Below are 7073 nucleotides of genomic sequence, written 5' to 3' on the forward strand. Positions count from 1 at the left end.
ACACAATCAACCCATATATTTAATTAGTCTTCTTTTGATCACTTAATTAATCCTAGATTAATTCTTGATCAATACTAATTAAATAATCTTATTATTCTTATTATTAATATACTAGAACTTATAATATATTAATAACCATAAGTGTCTTATTTCTCTCATTGTAGTCTATCCAAGTGCATGATGGTATGCAACCCAAATGGACCATGTCGGGTCGGGTCAAGTCTTACCAATTATAGTTATGGACTTAGACATTAATCGAAAAGTCTCCCACTTGGATAAGTCTAAAACTATTATTGCGTATGACTTCAGGAACCAACTGGCAATCGTAGCTCTCAAAAGCTTCTGTCGAACTCTGACCTTGTAGATGAACTCTAACCTTTGTCAGTGACTTTTCCATTAGATAAGGGATCATATATTCCTCCATTCTAGATATCATATGGACTGAGACATGGATTATAATCATTCTCTCTGTCCATTTGTTGTTTCCCGATTTCTGATTTATGACGACTGACTAATTGAACAAATCAAATCAGTCCTGGCCCGGCCGAGCACTTCCATTTGTCATCATCAAATCATCGAGGGGCCCACAGATATCGCTTTTATCCCCAGGGTAAAAGGAACGAATAAACTTCGACTCATATGGCTTGTTCTACTACTTGTTAAATCATACACAAAGGCACGTTTTATAGCACCGAGTTACCAAATGCGTTTTCGTGCTATCAATGTACTATCAACTCATAGTAACAACTCATATCTCTAGGTTTGAAGAATATAAGATATTATCGTCTCATGATCACTCGTGATAAAGTCCATGAAGTGATTCCAATGAGCGCGGGTTGAATCCAATACTCGGAACTTATGAGCACTCATGAGTGTTGTAGCCCTTTGTCCAACACCTTAGACCTCTACAAGCCAACCCATGACAGTCTTAATTCATATCTACTTCCAACATATGACCGACTGTGGATGGTTTGAATAACTTAGTCATTCCGGAAGAATAACCCAGTTTATTCGGGAAGTCAAAACATGCAAAGTGAAACACAATAATAATAGAATCCAATATGGTATCAAAACCTATCACCATATGATTACACATTATTCATTGTATACTGTTTCAGCTATCAACTTTATTCTTGAATTTAAAACAATAGTTGTCCCATGCTCCAAGCATGTACACTATGTTTTCTAAACACTAGTCATGCCATACACCAAGTATGCATACTATGTTTGTCTGTGATCTTTACTTTGTGAACTAGATCAATTGAACATAACTTCAATGATTCTCTTTTCACACTCCCAAATCCTTACCGCAAATGCAAGAATTCCAAATTCATGCCATTTACTGAAATCTGTTAGATTCTAAAGTTATATGCATTGATCCTCTTGTAACGATTATGCACAAAGTCAGAAAGACTTGACAACAATCATTACAGAGCATTCCAAAGGAGATCAGTTCCTTGGAAACATCCTTCTTGCATTAAGTTTCCTAATCTTAAACAGATTGAAAATTCTAATTTTGAAACATTTCCAGATTCCATTTTGACTATCACTTCTGAACAAGAGTTGCCTCCTTACAGATTATGTCAATATGGTCCTTCCAGAATTATCACTATACTTCCAATTGTCCTTGAGTAACCAATCTTTGGTAAACCTTCGATTGTCCTCGACAATTGTTTAATCCTTTTAGTCATATCCAGTTCTAAACCTTTTCCCTTCTTAATGCCCCAGGCATTTGGAAAATTTTAGAAAGGATGAATATAGCACATGTAATCGATCCTATATATGAAGCATATGGGAATCGATTCATGATGTCTCACATAAAGACTAAACCAGTCTTTTGCTATAACATTTCCATTTCTATTTGCCAAGTTCTCATAATTCAGATTATGAAAAGGGATGCCGTAATCATAATCGAATTTTAGAACACAAATAATGGACCCATATACAAAATTTCCTTATGTTGAGCCATTCCAACATGAAATTCATATATATCCTTGACTAAATGATTAAAATCTCACGATCTAAGCTTATAGATTTGAGATGAAGTATAATTTCCTCTCCCTTAATTATAGCAAAACAACTTTTTCCCAATTGAAACTTTTGTTTTCTATAATTAACATTGCTAACTTGCAATACTTATCATAATTATCATGCTCCCACTAACATGATGATTATTAGCATAACACTTATGCTCCCACTAGCTTTGACATGTACCCAGAAATCAACTGGACTTCTAGAAATCAATACTTCATTGACTTTCTTACCAAAGTTTAGATTTCTGATACTAGATTGTTTTGATAAGACTTTATCAAAAATCATACACCTTCCCTTAGATAGCACACTTGTGTGTCTAAACAGTTATGAAGAGGTATGCCGTAATCATAATGGTTAGACCTTTTTGCCACTTCTCACAAGTCCATATTAGTGTGCCGGTTAACCACACGCGCTCCACTAACGACTTTGAGAATGCAAATATCACAATTGCTATCTAGATAAAATCTACTTAGTGAAAGTGTTTCCTCACCATCATTTTCATGAATCGGAGAGAAACCTTATGACACTTAGATTTATATGGTGTATGAGTTCCTACCCATATGAATTTGTCAAAACCATAGTCACAAGATAAGGATAATCACAAATCCAAACTCATATGGATTGAACTCAATCTTAATTTCTTGCCACCTGGCAGCTCAAGGGCCTGCCATTGCTTCCAAGTTGTTATGCAACCAACTGAGAACTCTAAGAACTCATATGCAAAGCCAACTTTAACTGGAATGGGCACAGAATATGTCAACATGATAGGTTATAAACCTCAAGTCGTGTGCTAGTGAAGAACTTTAGGTTTTATTCTTGGTTAGTTCTTGAGACTTTCAAGACCTTTAAGACTCCCACTGTCCTCTTGACATATAAGACTCCCTTGTCAAACATCCAAGAGATAGTGCGGATTCTAATCAAGACAAACACTTCACACAATTGGCCTAAGTTGGTCTTTATTTTATCCAAAACATCACAACTTACCAATTTCAAATGTACAAGAGTAGAAAACTTTTACTCTTACATTTGACAAGTGTTTTAAACCTTTCTTTAAGACATGTCACTCAAGTTACAATCTTGGAGTATGACTCTAAGACTTGTATTGGAATGAAGTATGACTCATCTTCTTGATTTAACCACTTCAACAATTCAAGTTCCTCTTCTTAGTCATAAGAATGCACTAAGATTTCCTTAGAGAACTAATTGTGCTATGGTTTCTTAATCATTAAGATGATCACAAAACTGATACTAAAGTACTCTCCCATCTTTTCAGATTTGAGAAACTTTTATCCTTCTGCCTAATTTGATTCTTCTTATTCGCTCTGCCATACATTGGAACCATTTCCAATGTCTCAGAGTTACACTTAAGCTTGTAAGTATAATCATATTTACTGAGCTTTAGTAAACTATGACGAATAGTCTTATCAATCTTTTGTGGTGGACTTAATCAGTGCACAAGAATGTGTACTCGATCCCTTAGTCCTTCACTTGACTCACACATCCATGTGAACAAGTAATTAGTCTTAATTTTCCAATACTTGAAAGTTCTCATTCATCATGCTATACAACTTGCATGATTCCAAGTTCCGGTCCAATTGAAACTTGGGTGAGGAGAATCTTTCCTTATTTGGTAAATCTAGACATTACCACAAATGAAAGAATCAATTTCATATTTCCACTCTTGCTATTAATGGAATCATATAAGCAACAATTTTTCCTCAAATGCCACTGTAAGGATAAAATAAAAAAAATTTCTTTTATTTTAAAACTTTGCGGAAAAACTAATCCTTACAATCCATATGAAAACTTGTTGTTATCTATTCCTAAGTAATATCTCATAACTCCTAAGAAGTAGCTCAGGAATCCGATCTTCAAACTATGCGATAGAAATCCATCTACGCGATCAGATTCAGCATATTCTTTCTTTAAGTTTCTTCACCTTTTTCTTTGATTCTTAAAACATCACCATGTGACCGAGTCACATCATGTATCAAGAATCTCAGTATAGAAACTTAACAGAGTTAGATAGTGGAATTTACCTGAAGTAGAGTCAAACTTATTGACTTTAACATCCTTAGGTAAATTTGGCAGCTTCGTGACCAATGCCCCTTCCTTTGGCAATATAAACATATGGACCCTTTGATAATGGTACACGGGACTATCACAGACTTAGCTTTTCTCTTTACCATTTGGTCAACCGAGTTGACTATGGCCGATCCCTTTCCATTGGGAAGAGAATGCTTTACGGGATTTCCTGTGTCACTATTGTCAATGTCCATCAAGTTTCAAGGAAGTTGATCTTAACAAATAGAATCATAGATAGAATAACTTACCAATCATTAAGGGTCTTGTCATAGTCTGTCTCATAGGTGTCCCAAAGGAACTCACTATGTGACCTAGAAAGTGATTGAACCACCAACTTTCTCAAGACTTTGACACCCAACTCTCCCGGCTTGTCAATATGTGACTACATCTCCAAGACGTGACCACACCTAGACCTTGCCTTGCCAATTGGGCTTGAGTGACCTTAAATTTTTCAAAAACTTGTGGGTTGGGGAGAATAGTTGGAGGAGGTGAATGAAGTATGATTTCCAAGGGACATCATCTTCATTTAGGAAACCTTGTTTCAATAGATTTGGGAAGATCACAGACATCTTTTGGGGGATATTCAAGATAGTTGATTTAAAGTCCTTAATATGACACCCAATATGAAATATTAAGGCTAGGACCCAACAAACTATTTTATAACTTAGAAGAGGTATGCCGTAATCCAAGCTATAAAATATTTGAAGGTAGGTGAATGACGATTCACCAATTTCCACCAAGATAAACGAAATGTATTATTAGGTTTTAGTTGGTTTTGAAACTCCTAGATCTTTGAGATTCATTGAACTGTTCAAAGACATGTTTCAATCTCGAGTGTGCCCTTCAGGTTTTGTGACTGGGATACCGAGGATCACAAAACAAGGTGTGAAGTAACCGTGCAAATCACTTGGTACCCTTAATAAATTACCCCTCAATCGATGTGCCGGTTAACCACACACGCTCCATCGATACTATGATAAATATTAAGTCACCCTTTACTTACCTTGTTAAGTCCAAGTTAGTGTGCCGGTTAACCACACACGCTCCACTAACGACTTTGACAAAGTGTAAAGTGTAATTTCATGGATTAGCACCTTATTCACATTTTCCTAAGTAACTAAGATTGGGTATTATTAAGAGTTTAGTTACTTAGTATTTATCATTAATACTTTTAATGAAGGGAGAATTATAGTCCTGTCAAACCCGTTCGGCTAATGACCCTCCACCGGTCAAGCAAGCGGTGGGTGAGAGTGGACACCCATTAAGTTGCCATTTTATAGGCAACAACCTTATACCCACCTTATAGACCGGCTTCGTGAATGAGGCGTACTAGCGGTAAGACTGACTTTACTCTTATACATATATATATTATTAACTTATAATATTATAAAGTATAAGGGTTGAATTTTAAATTTTTAAAATTCTAAGGGCTAACTTGGAATTAAAGTATTCATACTTGAAAACTTTTTCAAATTCCAAAACTTGAGGGCAAGTTTTGAAACTATTCAAAACTAATTAATTCCATAACTTATGTGTTTAAAGTAGTTTTAATCCAAAAACTCTTCAAGTTCCATAACTTGAGGACAAGTTATGGAAGACTTTAAACTAATAAAAGAACTAACTTTTTCTTTATTTATAACTTGTGGATTTAATTATGGTTACATATTTTTCTTTTAATGAAGTGACTCTTGAACTTCCATAACTTGAGGACAAGTTATGGAGTCATAAAAAAATTATTCAATGACACAAGACTCTTCATTTTGTAACCATTGCCAACTTTTATGAGTTTTATGAGTCTTTAATGTGACTTTTCATGTAACTTGAGGACAAGTTACACAAACACATTTTATACTCAACTCTTAGATTAAAATGGATTGAAAACAACTATTTCAATTAACTTTTCTATTAATCTAAGCAACTCATAAGTACAAGATAATTCAAATCAAACTTTTTTCATGTAATTAGTCTAAGCCTTAAACTAATACAAAACATGAATCTATTGACAATTATCTTTGAAAATGGATTAGCATGAACATTACCACATCAAAAACAAGTTTATAAGTTCAAAAACATCTTAGGGTAATGTTCCTAGTCCAATTCCAGCCAAAAAAGTCGAATTTATGCTGTCTGGGGGTCCAACTCGTCGAGTGCACGAACCAACTCGGCGAGTTGGATGCATTTTGCCTTGGACTCGGCGAGTCCATTCATGGACTCGGCGAGTCTGCTGGGCAGACAGCGTCAAAACTCGATTTTCCAGCTTCTTTTGCAAGTATAACAAGAAAACAAGCCTAGGCTCTGATACCACTGTTGGGTTTTGAGCATTCTAACACTCCTAAGTGTACATGCAACCCTAAATACCTTGGATCTATGTTTTCTCTATTATACATACAAATATGAACATCCAAGGTATTATCCTAATCTAGCATACAAAACAATAACTATAGCAAGATAGAATACATACCTCTTTGGTGTAGAAAGTCTTCATGAAGCTTGAGTGCCTAGTGCCCCAAGTGTGACACCTCAAATGGAATCACAATCACCAAAACACTTAGAATAACTTGAGAGAATTCTACAACTCATGAAATCGGCTAGCCCTTTCTTTTCCTCTCTAGTGGCCGATTTTGGTCAAGAATAAGATGCTTATATAGTTAGGGTTACACCATGTAAACCCTAATTGACATGGCCTTTCATTTCCATGATCCATGGGTACAAATACACCATGGAGCATCCATGGACCATCCTATGGGTTTTAGCCCAACTTGATTATCCATGGAGCATTAGCCCACTATACAAGTATGGATGATTTACACAATCAACCCATATATTTAATTAGTCTTCTTTTGATCACTTAATTAATCCTAGATTAATTCTTGATCAATACTAATTAAATAATCTTATTATTCTTATTATTAATATACTAAAACTTATAATATATTAATAACCATAAGTGTCTT

Source organism: Lactuca sativa, chromosome 4 (genome assembly GCF_002870075.4).
Source record: "Lactuca sativa cultivar Salinas chromosome 4, Lsat_Salinas_v11, whole genome shotgun sequence".
NCBI lineage: Eukaryota > Viridiplantae > Streptophyta > Magnoliopsida > Asterales > Asteraceae > Lactuca > Lactuca sativa.